The following is a 10917-nucleotide window of genomic DNA, read 5'->3' on the forward strand; positions in this document are numbered from 1 at the left end:
TGTCAGGACCAAAGTATTCGAGTTATCACCTTTGCCGATAGTAAGGTCAAATCGGCTGGCTCGCCTTAACGTTTAAATCGGGTATTAGCCCTTTGTGTTGGCAGATCAGCTTTTGCATCAACACATCTTTTGGCACGCCCAGTGGGACAGATTCAAAATCTAGATCAACATGTCGACTACTGAGTTTGACTTGGAAAACGTCATCCCCGTGACAGAAGCTAGCCTCAAAGATGAGCAGAAGCAAGCTATTGCAAAGGCTATGGAGGATTACAAGCAACAATGTCTCAAGGCCTTCAGCATAAACAGGAGCGGTGAAGTGATCCAGAAGGAAGCACTGTCGATGCCTCGGCAAGTTACTTTTGAAGCCAATCCTGGTAAACTCCAAGACATGGTCGATAGTGCTATCAACCGTGCCTTGATCAACCAAGCTGGTGTGCTGTCCAATACGGTTTTCAATGCCATGGCTAGAACTTTCAAGGAAGGACAGTTGCCACCAAATTATGTGGGCCCTTCTCATCATCAGCCAGGATCACCGGTGGTCACAGCTCCATCGGTTGCTACAGCCGCTGCGGGCACAGAAACTGCTGTTCCTCCAAGCACGTTAGGAGTTACCAATGCACAATCTACGCCAATGACGACCAATCCATCGACCTCAGATGGGCAGATTAAGCTTACTACAGATTTATTGGCATCGGCAATGTCAGGACCGGTTCCTCCTCCTAACTGGTGGGGTTTTGGTATGCCCCCAGAGTTCACGTTGAAGACACCTGGTACATCTCAGACGGCTGATATGAGAGGCAAGGCTCCTATGGCATCGGCACCTCCAAATATGCCGATGAACCAGTCCCCAGTATACTACAACTACTACTGCGAGACCTTACACTGGGAAATCTCAAGCTCTGACTTTCCAGATGCCTAATGCATCGGCAGATTCAATGCTGGTGCAGCAGAGGTTTATGACTCAACCAGGGTACGTCAATTCAATAATGATGCCCAATTACGAGTCATCGGCAGGCCCTATGCCGATGAATGCTAATAGTGGATGGCCTGAGCAGCAAGTCTTTCCACAAATGCCCCAACAGCACCATCAAGCTACAGGGTTTCAACAAGGCCAGATCTATCCCAGGTTCCAGAATCAGGGATTGCCCAACCAGCCAATGAATCTTGGGCAGCAGATCGGCGGACAGCAGTTCGGCGGGCAACAGTTTGGTGGTCAGCAGATGGGTGGCCAGATGATTAACCCGATGTTCCATGCAGATCGCGCACCGCACAGACACGTGGAAGGTTACCAGCCGATGCCAGATCTGCAACCACCTCACCGGCAAGATGCCGATGCTTATTGGGCTGATAAGATCGCTGAAGTAATGAGAGACCAATTTGGGATAAAACCCAAAGTCAATACTTACTCTTATCGAACACCGTATCCTCCTGCATATGATTTGATCCCACTTCCAAATTCGTACAAAGTGCCGGATTTTACTAAGTTTTCTGGGCAGGATGATACGTCAACCATGGAGCACGTCAACAGGTTCATCATTCAATGTGGAGAAGCTGCTAATAGGGACGAGTTAAGGGTTCGCTTATTATTGTCATCATTGTCTGGATTGGCTTTCACTTGGTTTATATCATTACCTCCCAACTCAGTTATTACTTGGGCCGATCTAGAGAAGCAACTCCACAAATACTTCTTTTCCGGGGTCCATGAGAAGAAGATCACCGATTTGGTCAAATTGAAGCAACGCAATGATGAATCGGTTGAAAGTTTCGTGCAGCGGATACGGAAGGTCAAGAACAAGTGCTATAGTCTGGTTTTAGATGACCGGCAGCTAGCCGATTTGGCTTTCCAGGGTTTGTTGCCGCACATCAAGGACAAGTATGCATCTCAAGAGTTCGAAAGCTTAAGTCATTTGGTGTAGAGAATTTCTAATCAAGATATCAAGCCTTTTGAGCCCAAGAGAGCATGGAACAAAAAGGTATCATTTGTTGATGAAGCAGCAAGCTCAGATTCTGACGAGGAACCAGTCATCGGCTTGGCAGAATGGGTGAAGAATAAGAAGCCGATGTCTTGCCCCTTTGGGCATAATGAGCCAGATAAGTTCGCATTTGACATCACCAAAGCCGATAGGATATTTGACTTTCTACTTCAGGAAGGTCAGATCAAGCTGTCACCTAATCATGTGATCCCATTGGCTGAAGAATTGAAAAGGATGAAATATTGCAAGTGGCACAATGCAACTTCTCACGACACCAATGAGTGTAAAGTTTTTAGGCAGCAGCTGCAATCTGGGAGGATCAAATTTGACAGCTCCAAAACTCAGAAGCCGATGAAGATTGATCAACACCCTTTCCCAACAAACATGTTGGACGCTAAGGGAAAGGCCAAGGTTTTAACATCGGAAGCAGCTGAAAGAAGTGCATCGGTAGATCCTCAGCATCAGATCACTACGGCCGATGCGAAAGGAAAAGGCTTGATCCAGGAAGGAACTAACTCAGGAAGGCCTCCCCGATCTGGTATTGTGATAACTCACAGGAGGTATTGGGAGACTTGGCAGCAGCGTGAGGATCGGTATCGGCGCCAGCAAGAGGACTAGCACCGGGAAGAAGAAAGACGCCGACAGGAGTGGAATCGGCATAGGGATCACGGGAATTGTCCGTTCTTTATCCATTGTTGGGAGGAAAACATCAAGCTTCCTACTGTCAGAGATTTTCCTGAGTGCAATGGTTATGATCGGTATGACAGATCCGATCGGCGCTAACACGATAATGATCGCCGATTCAACGGGCCGGTTAGGGGAAGAGCATCCGTTCATGATCGGCTGGAGGACAGGCTCAGTGTGCACGACAGGCTTGGCGATCATGTTGAATATTTTCCCAGGAACCAGGAAGAACTTGAAGAGATGGCTAATGCTCGAGTTCCCGATGAGTTCATATTTTGCAGGGATGTCGTCGCCCATCGGTAAGGCAGCAACAGCTCCCTCCATGGTGTCTAGAGGGGTTGACTAGGACCTAGAAAAGGAGGCTGCAGCGCGAAAGACGAGAAGAGTTGAACAAGGGCGAGAACTTTGGCCAATCTGGGGATCAGCAACATTCAGATCCTAAAGGAAAAGGTCCATCGGCAGATGTCAACATGGTATTTATGTTGCCGATGGAATTCCTTGCGCCGTCCAGTGATGATGAGTTGGAGTTTTCCGACCAGATAGCTCAGTTGGCTCTGGATCCGATGACAGCCATCTTCGAAAAGCCTGCCGATGATGAAAGACAACATCTTAAGGCTCTGTTTGTCAAAGGAAAGGTTGATGGGCAGCCGATGACCAAGATTTTAATTGATGGTGGGGCTGCTATCAATATCATGCCATATACAGTATATCAGAAGCTTGGAAAAGGGGATCAGGATTTGACCAAGACCGATATGATGCTTAAGGACTTTGAAGGCAACGTGTCCCCAGTCAAGGGGGCAATATGCGTTGAGCTGACCATCGGCAGCAAAACCTTGCCGACGACCTTCTTTGTGATCAGTGGAAAAGGGGCATACAATCTACTGCTGGGGAGAGATTGGATTCATGCCAATTGTTGCATCCCGTCTACAATGCACCAGTGCATGGTCCAATGGGTAGGTGACAAGATTGAGATTGTCCCGGCGGTTTCTTCCTATGTCATTGCATCGGCAGAGGCAGACACCTACGAAAGAACTAGGTGTATTTCAGGAGAAGTTTGGGAAAAGGATTTTCTCAAGGTTGCCGATTACGAGATTCCACCGATCCAAGCAGTCGGTTCTGTGAAGGTTTTTAATGGATAGGTTCGCCGATGATGGAAAGTTAGGCCAGGGATTCACATCGGCCGATGATTTGGTAGAAGTAGATATAGGTAGTGGTGATAAGCATAGACCTACTTTTATTAGTGCTAAGTTAGATTCTGAGTGTAAGCAGCAGTTAACCGATTTGTTAAGAGAATATAAAGATTGCTTTGCTTGGGATTATACTGAGATGCCTGGTTTAGACCGATCAATTGTTGAACATCGGTTGCCTATCAAGTCTGGATTTCGGCCACATCAACAGCCAGCTCGCCGATGTAATCCTAATATTCTTCCTGATATTAAGGTCAAAATAACCAAACTCATTGAGGCTAAATTTATTCGGCAGTGTCGGTATGCCGAATGGATTTCCAATATTGTTCCAGTCTACAAGAAAAATGGAAAGCTTCGGGTTTGCATTGATTTCAGGAATCTCAATAAAGCTACGCCGATGGATGGCTACCCAATGCCAGTTGCCGATTTACTAGTTGATGCTGCGGCTGGGCATCGGATCATCAGCTTTATGGATGGCAATGCAGGGTACAATCAAATATTCATGGCTGAAGAAGATATTTCAAATACTGCTTTTAGATGTCCTGATCATGTTGGATTGTTTGAATGGATAGTCATGACATTTAGCTTGAAAAATGCTGGTGCTACTTATCAGAGAGCCATGAATTTTATATTTCATGAGTTCATCGGCAAGCTGGTGGAAATTTATATTGATGATGTGGTGGTTAAGTCTAGAAACTTCGCAAAGCATCTTGCCGATTTGCGAAAGGTGTTAGAGTGCACGAGGAGGCATGGTTTAAAGATGAATCCCAATAAGTGTGCATTTGGTGTATCGGCAGGACAATTTCTTGGTTTCATGGTGCATCAAAGGGGGATTGAAATTAGTTGGAGATCTATTGATGCTATCAACAAAATAGTTGCCCCTACCAACAAGACTGAGCTCCAATCCTTGATCGGCAAGGTAAATTTTATCAGGAGGTTTATATCTAATTTGTCTGGTAAAATTCGTGCTTTCAGTCCTCTACTTAAGTTGAAAGCCGATCAAGAATTTGTTTGGGGGAAAGAACAACAGTTGGCCTTAGACGAAATCAAGAATTATTTGGTAAATCCTCCGGTTCTGATTCCACCTCAGCAAGGGAAGCCCTTCAGATTGTATTTGTCTACCGATGGGGTGGTCATCGGTTCGGCTTTAATTCAAGAATTTGAAGGGAAAGAGGGTGTGATTTATTATTTAAGCAGGAGGTTGGTTGATGCTGAGACTAGGTATTCGGCTATTGAGAAACTGTGCTTATGCATGTATTTCTCCTGTATTAAGTTGAGGCATTATTTGCTATCGGCCGAATGCACTGTTATTTGCAAAGATGATGTCGTCCGATACATGCTATCTATGCCGATCATGAGTGGTAGGATCGGTAAGTGGATTTTGGCATTGTTGGAATTTGATTTGCGTTATGTATCGGCTAAGGCGGTTAAGGGACAGATTATGGCCGATTTTGTGACTCAACATTGTGGTACAGTGGAGACTTTGGAGATTGTACCTTGGACGCTCTTCTTTGACGGATCCATGTGTGACCGAGGGGCAGGAATCGGCATAGTGCTAAATTCCCCTCGGGGAAGGAAATATGAGTTCTCCTTGACGATTGTTGCCACGTCTACAAATAATCAGGCTGAGTATCAAGCTTTGATAAAGGGGTTGGAATTATTAAGAGAAGTTCATGCTGATGCTGTTGAAATCTGCGGAGATTCTATGCTAGTTATAAATCAGTTGGCTGGAAGCTATGAATGCCGAAGTGAGGTCCTCATAACTTATCACGAGAGGAGTATGCAACTGTTAAAGGAATTCAAGGATTTCCGATTAGAGCATGTTCCTCGATTACATAATGAAGAGGCCAATCGGTTAGCTCAGCATGCCTCAGGATATCAGCCCATGATTAATGCAATATCGGCAATCGGTGCCGATGATTGGAGAAAGGAAATTATTGATTATTTAAAGGATCCATCCAAGAAAGTTGAGAGACGGGTTCGGTTTCAAGCAACCAAGTATGTACTCCTTGAAGATGAGTTATATTACCGAACCATTGATGGGATTCTTCTTAGATGTTTGGGTGATGATGAGGCTAGATGTTTGATGGGAGCAATCCATGAGGGAGTGTGTGGTGCGCACCAGTCGGCTTTTAAGATGAAGTGGATGATTAGGAGGAATGGGTATTATTGGCCGACTATACTTGAGGATTGCTTTAAGTATTTCAAGGGGTGTCAAGAATGTCAGAAGTTTGGCAATGTTCAAAGGGCACCTGCATTGGTCATGAATCCTATCATCAAGCCTTGGCCATTCCGGGGATGGGCTATTGATTTGATCGGCCAGATTTATCCGCCATCCAGCAAAGGACATAAATTTATTCTGGTTGCCACCAATTATTTCACCAAATGGGTTGAAGCTATTCCTTTAAAGAAAGTTACATCGGCCAATATGATTGATTTTGTAAAAGAGCATATTATCTACCGATTTGGAATTCCTTAGACGATTACTACCGATCAGGGTACTATGTTCACATTGGGGGAGTTTGATGAATTTGCAATCGGTATGGGAATTAAAGTATTAAACTCTTCTCCTTACTATGCTCAAGCTAATGGGTAGGCCGAGGCATCTAACAAAGGAATTATCAAGCTTATTAAACGAAAGATTGAAGAAAATCCTAGGAGGTGGCACACATTGTTAAACGAAGCTTTATGGTCATACCGAATGGCTTGTCATGGGTCAACCAAGGTTTCACCTTATCAGTTGGTGTATGGGCATGATGCAGTGTTACCTTGGGAAATTAAGACTGGGTCTAGGCGACTATCTTTTCAAAATCAATTGGCTGCCGATGATTATGCTACTTTGATGACAGACGAGTTGGATGATCTAGCAGGACATCGGCTAAGAGCTTTGATGAGCATAGAAGAGAACAAGAAGAGAGTTGACAGATGGTATGATAAGAAGGTAAAAGCTAAGGAGTTTGCCGATGCAGACTTAGTATGGAAATTAATCTTTCCGATCGGGACTAAAAGTTCAAAATTTGGGAAGTGGTCTCCCAATTGGGAAGGTCCCTACCGGATAAGTCGATTGGCTCCTGGTAATGCCTATATTTTAGAAACTCTCGAAGGAGTTGAATTTTCCAGAGCATTAAATGGCAAATATCTAAATAAGTACTACCCCAGCATATGGATCGATGCATGAAAGTTAAGTGCCGATAACATTCCTATCGGCTGGATCAAAATGTATCTGGAGATGAACTTAGTGTTTGAAGAAGGTGCCGATAACAGTCCTATCGGCTAGACCAACATCTTGAGAATGTTCAAAAGAAAGAAGCAAGTATGTTGCCGATGAATGATTCACATGTTCAGCAGCGTCTGGATCGCTGATATAGCACGCAGACGGATCTGGTTTGCTTCTTCTATCACTTTCGTATCATCATCGGCAGAGCCTTCCACTGGCTTCAACTTCTTCTTCATCTGCAATGCCGTGCGGGCTTGGATATTTCGCTCTTGTTCAAGAAGCGTGATTGTCTCCGGCAGTTGCCTTTCTTCTTATCGGCTGGGGACAAGACATCTTCTACTTGCTTGAGTTCTGCCAATAGGGCTTCTCTTTTTGCCAACAGATCAGAGATCTTGTGCTTCAGAGCATCTCCTGAGGACTTTAAAATGCCGATGTTCTTGTGCTTCTCATCGGCAAGGAGCTTCACCTTCATCATTTCCTCGGAAAGCTGGGCATGAACGGCTCTATTGGCAAGACGTTGGGCAGCCCTCTGGCACAGCAGCTGACGGCTCTCCAGATGTGCAACTTGGAAGAGGATTTCTTCAGCATCGGCAGGAATTTGGCCTCTGAGGGCTTTGAACAAAGCCTTGGCTAGGTCGGAGTCGTCAACTAGTTGGGCTGTGTCTTGGTGAAGGAGGGCCGATAATTCTTCTAATTTCGCCCTGATTTCTGCCGATGTGATCCCGACTGCCCGAGAAGAGCTTGCCTCCTCACCTTCATCTTTGGAGATGTCGATGGCGAAAGATAACAAGCTGTCGGGAGAGTCCTGCTCCTGAAAATGAGATAAAACAAGTTATTCTATGGTCAGGTAGGGATTGGATAACTTACTTGTTTCATGGTAATCTCTCGCCTCTGACTGGAAGATGCCGATGGAACCACAGGTTGATCGGCTGGGGATGCCGATGGAACTATGTCGGCTGAAAGAATAACAGAGATAATTGTAGGATAGGGGAAATAGGTTCATCGGCAATGATTTCATAGAAAGTGTGTTACCTCGAGGGGAAGCAGTACTTGTCTGGATGGAAGAAACTACCGATGCTATAATTGAGCCCGCTGGATCGGCAGTTTGCTCATGCACCTCAGCCGATGTGTCTTCTAGCTGAGGAACTTCTGGTTGAGGTCCCTCTGGTTGAAATTCTTCTCCGTGAGCTTCTTCCTGCGGCTGAGGAGGAGATGGTGCTTGTTGCATCTGGACTTCTGGAGAGGAGGGAGAAGATTCTACTAGAATTGGAGACACTGGGGGAGGAGGAGGTGTTGCTGTCTTCTAGCGCTTTGCTTGTGCTCTGGTACTCTTGGCACCTTTTCTCTTCGGCTGACTGGGCTGGGGGGGCATCGACACTTGTGCTTCTTGTCCTTGCCGATGTGCTGGTATGCTGATGCAATGATGTAAATTCATGAGTACAAGTGTAACAGATGTAAAGATGGAATCGGTATGAAAGTTTACCTTGAAAGCCTGTGCCAAAGCAGAGGCAGCTACCGATGGAGATGTCTTGGTCTTCTTGGTGGTGACTTTCTTCAGGCGTACACCTCGGTGCATTATCGCAGCCAAAGTGGGAGCATTGTTGCCGATTGAAGAGATCAGACCTGATGGAAAAAGATCAATCGGCTTGCCACTTCTGCTGACCGATGGGGGGGCATTGTCGACCTGCAATACGATACAGAAAGTGAGTTACCGATGGAAATAATAGTGAAAGAATTGAGGCATCGGTTTGGAAATACTTACAGTGTTATCAGGAACTTTGTACTGGGGGTCGATCATGCCGCGGTATGTAAGAGCCGATTTGCAAAATAAATGCTCCTTCCATTCTTCCCACCATTGTTTGTATGCTTGAGTGATGAAGAGGGCTGGGATCCACTCTGATAGATCTGCAGTTGTATCGGAATTCGGTAGCAGTTGGGCTACTCGGGTCCACTCAAGGAGGCTAGTGATGGTCTCCCTGGGTTTTATCACATCGGCATAACAAAGAGCAATCGGTAGCTGACCGAAAGCTAGTTGACGGGCTAGTGCCGATGGGTTGTAGAACTCATAAGTCTGGTTATAAGCTTTCCCACTGCCAAAGAAATTTACTGGTATAGCTCTGGGAGTGATCAGTGCCATCATCACATCATGGTCCTTGTTGAGGGCATCATTGAAGGGATGGAAGACCAAGGGGAACATGGTGTGTGGATCTTCATAAGGCATCCACGCTCGCTGCTCTCGGGTCAGGCCTTAATACAAGGTCTGGAAGAATCGGCTAACCTGTTCTGCGTTCCCACCTGTGCCAGGTAAAACAACGACAGCCTCGCCAAAGTTCAGAGGAGGGCGAGTTGCCGATTCTTCTTCATCTAATTCATAATCCTCGGCTATGTCCCTGGGAAGCGTTGTGTGAAGAGGTTGAATTCAAGACGCTTGTGCATGTGAAGGTTAAGCCACATATTGATTTACCACCAGGGTCCTCCTAGGTTGCCGATGGACTGGCCGAGCAGGAGTTTTCTGGCTACTTGGCGAAGGTGGTGGTAGGCAGAGCCTAGCAGATATCGGCCGAGGGGAAATCGGCCACCATTGGCTAATCTCTCTGCTGCCGATAGGTAGACAGAGGTTGGTCCTGCCGATCGACCACAAAACACAAACTTGTCCAGCCACATGTTTAGGAAGGTGGTTTGTTCCTTTATGTTGATAGGCCCCGTTCTGCGGTACTTCTGGATATACCCTGACCAGCTGCCGATAGCGCGGGTGTCCACTTTGGCACTAGGCGTAGTGTCAAACAGGTGACTGCTATCGGCAGTGGATACGTCTAGGCCGGTGAGCATGAGCACATCGACAAGGGTGGGAGAAGCAGGGCCGTGGCCAAAAACAAAGGCATTGAGTGTGTCTGACCAGAAATATGATGCAGCTATCAGCAGTGATTCATTTCTATGCATATCGGCAATAGACAACCTGATGCATTGGTCCAGTTTTCGCTCACCCCACTGAACCTCATTTGAGTGGCTGACTCTCAAGAACCAATCCTTCCATCCCACTGTAGGATTGGGCCAGGAACGGAAAGTGTCTTTCAACAGATCTAGAGAAAAATTCTCGGCTCTAAAGGGGATTCTGTTTGTTTCTGCGTTAATAAGATCGGTGGGATCTGGATCCCCTAACGGACCAAGACATTGGAGGTGTGGCTGATCGGTAGGGATGACAATTTTATTGGACAGATCCTAATGGTTTTGAAGGTAAAAAGAAGAACAAAAGAATAAAAAAGAGGAATGTTCAGTAAAATAAATTGCGAGTGAACAGGGATATGGTAAAGGTACAAGAGATAGGGTGAAGAACTAACCTCGGGAACGGTGAAGTTGATGGCCATCTCCTCACAAAAAGGATGATCGAAGGCTTCGAGGTTGGTGAAGAAAGGGCTTCGTTGGAGTTCTTGGAGCTCTCGAACGGCGCCACCGCCAGGAAGGTGGAGTTGGAACTGTGGAATGATACGATGGAGAAGGAGTACCCGAGAAGGAACTATTTATAGGACAAAATGGGCAAGGGTAAATCTGACTTATCACTTCGCCGTATCTGTGAAATCCGAGGATACTCAGGAAGATATGGTAACTGTTCACACGGTAATCAAGGGATTGCGCAGGTGATTTGACAGGAAGCGGTCGTCATCTAGAGATACTTTACTGTACATGACATCCTGGTCAGTCCATCGGCAGCTCTCTGTAACGGTAACATTGCTGATGGACGATTAAAGTGGAGATGTCCGTTTGGGAAGTTGAGGATTTCGAGGAATTTGCGGAGGAATCGGACCAGGGTTGTTCAGATTAAGGCTGTCGTTTACCAAATTGGGAGAATCAATTGCGG

Source organism: Sorghum bicolor, chromosome 6 (assembly GCF_000003195.3).
Source record: "Sorghum bicolor cultivar BTx623 chromosome 6, Sorghum_bicolor_NCBIv3, whole genome shotgun sequence".
Lineage (NCBI taxonomy): Eukaryota > Viridiplantae > Streptophyta > Magnoliopsida > Poales > Poaceae > Sorghum > Sorghum bicolor.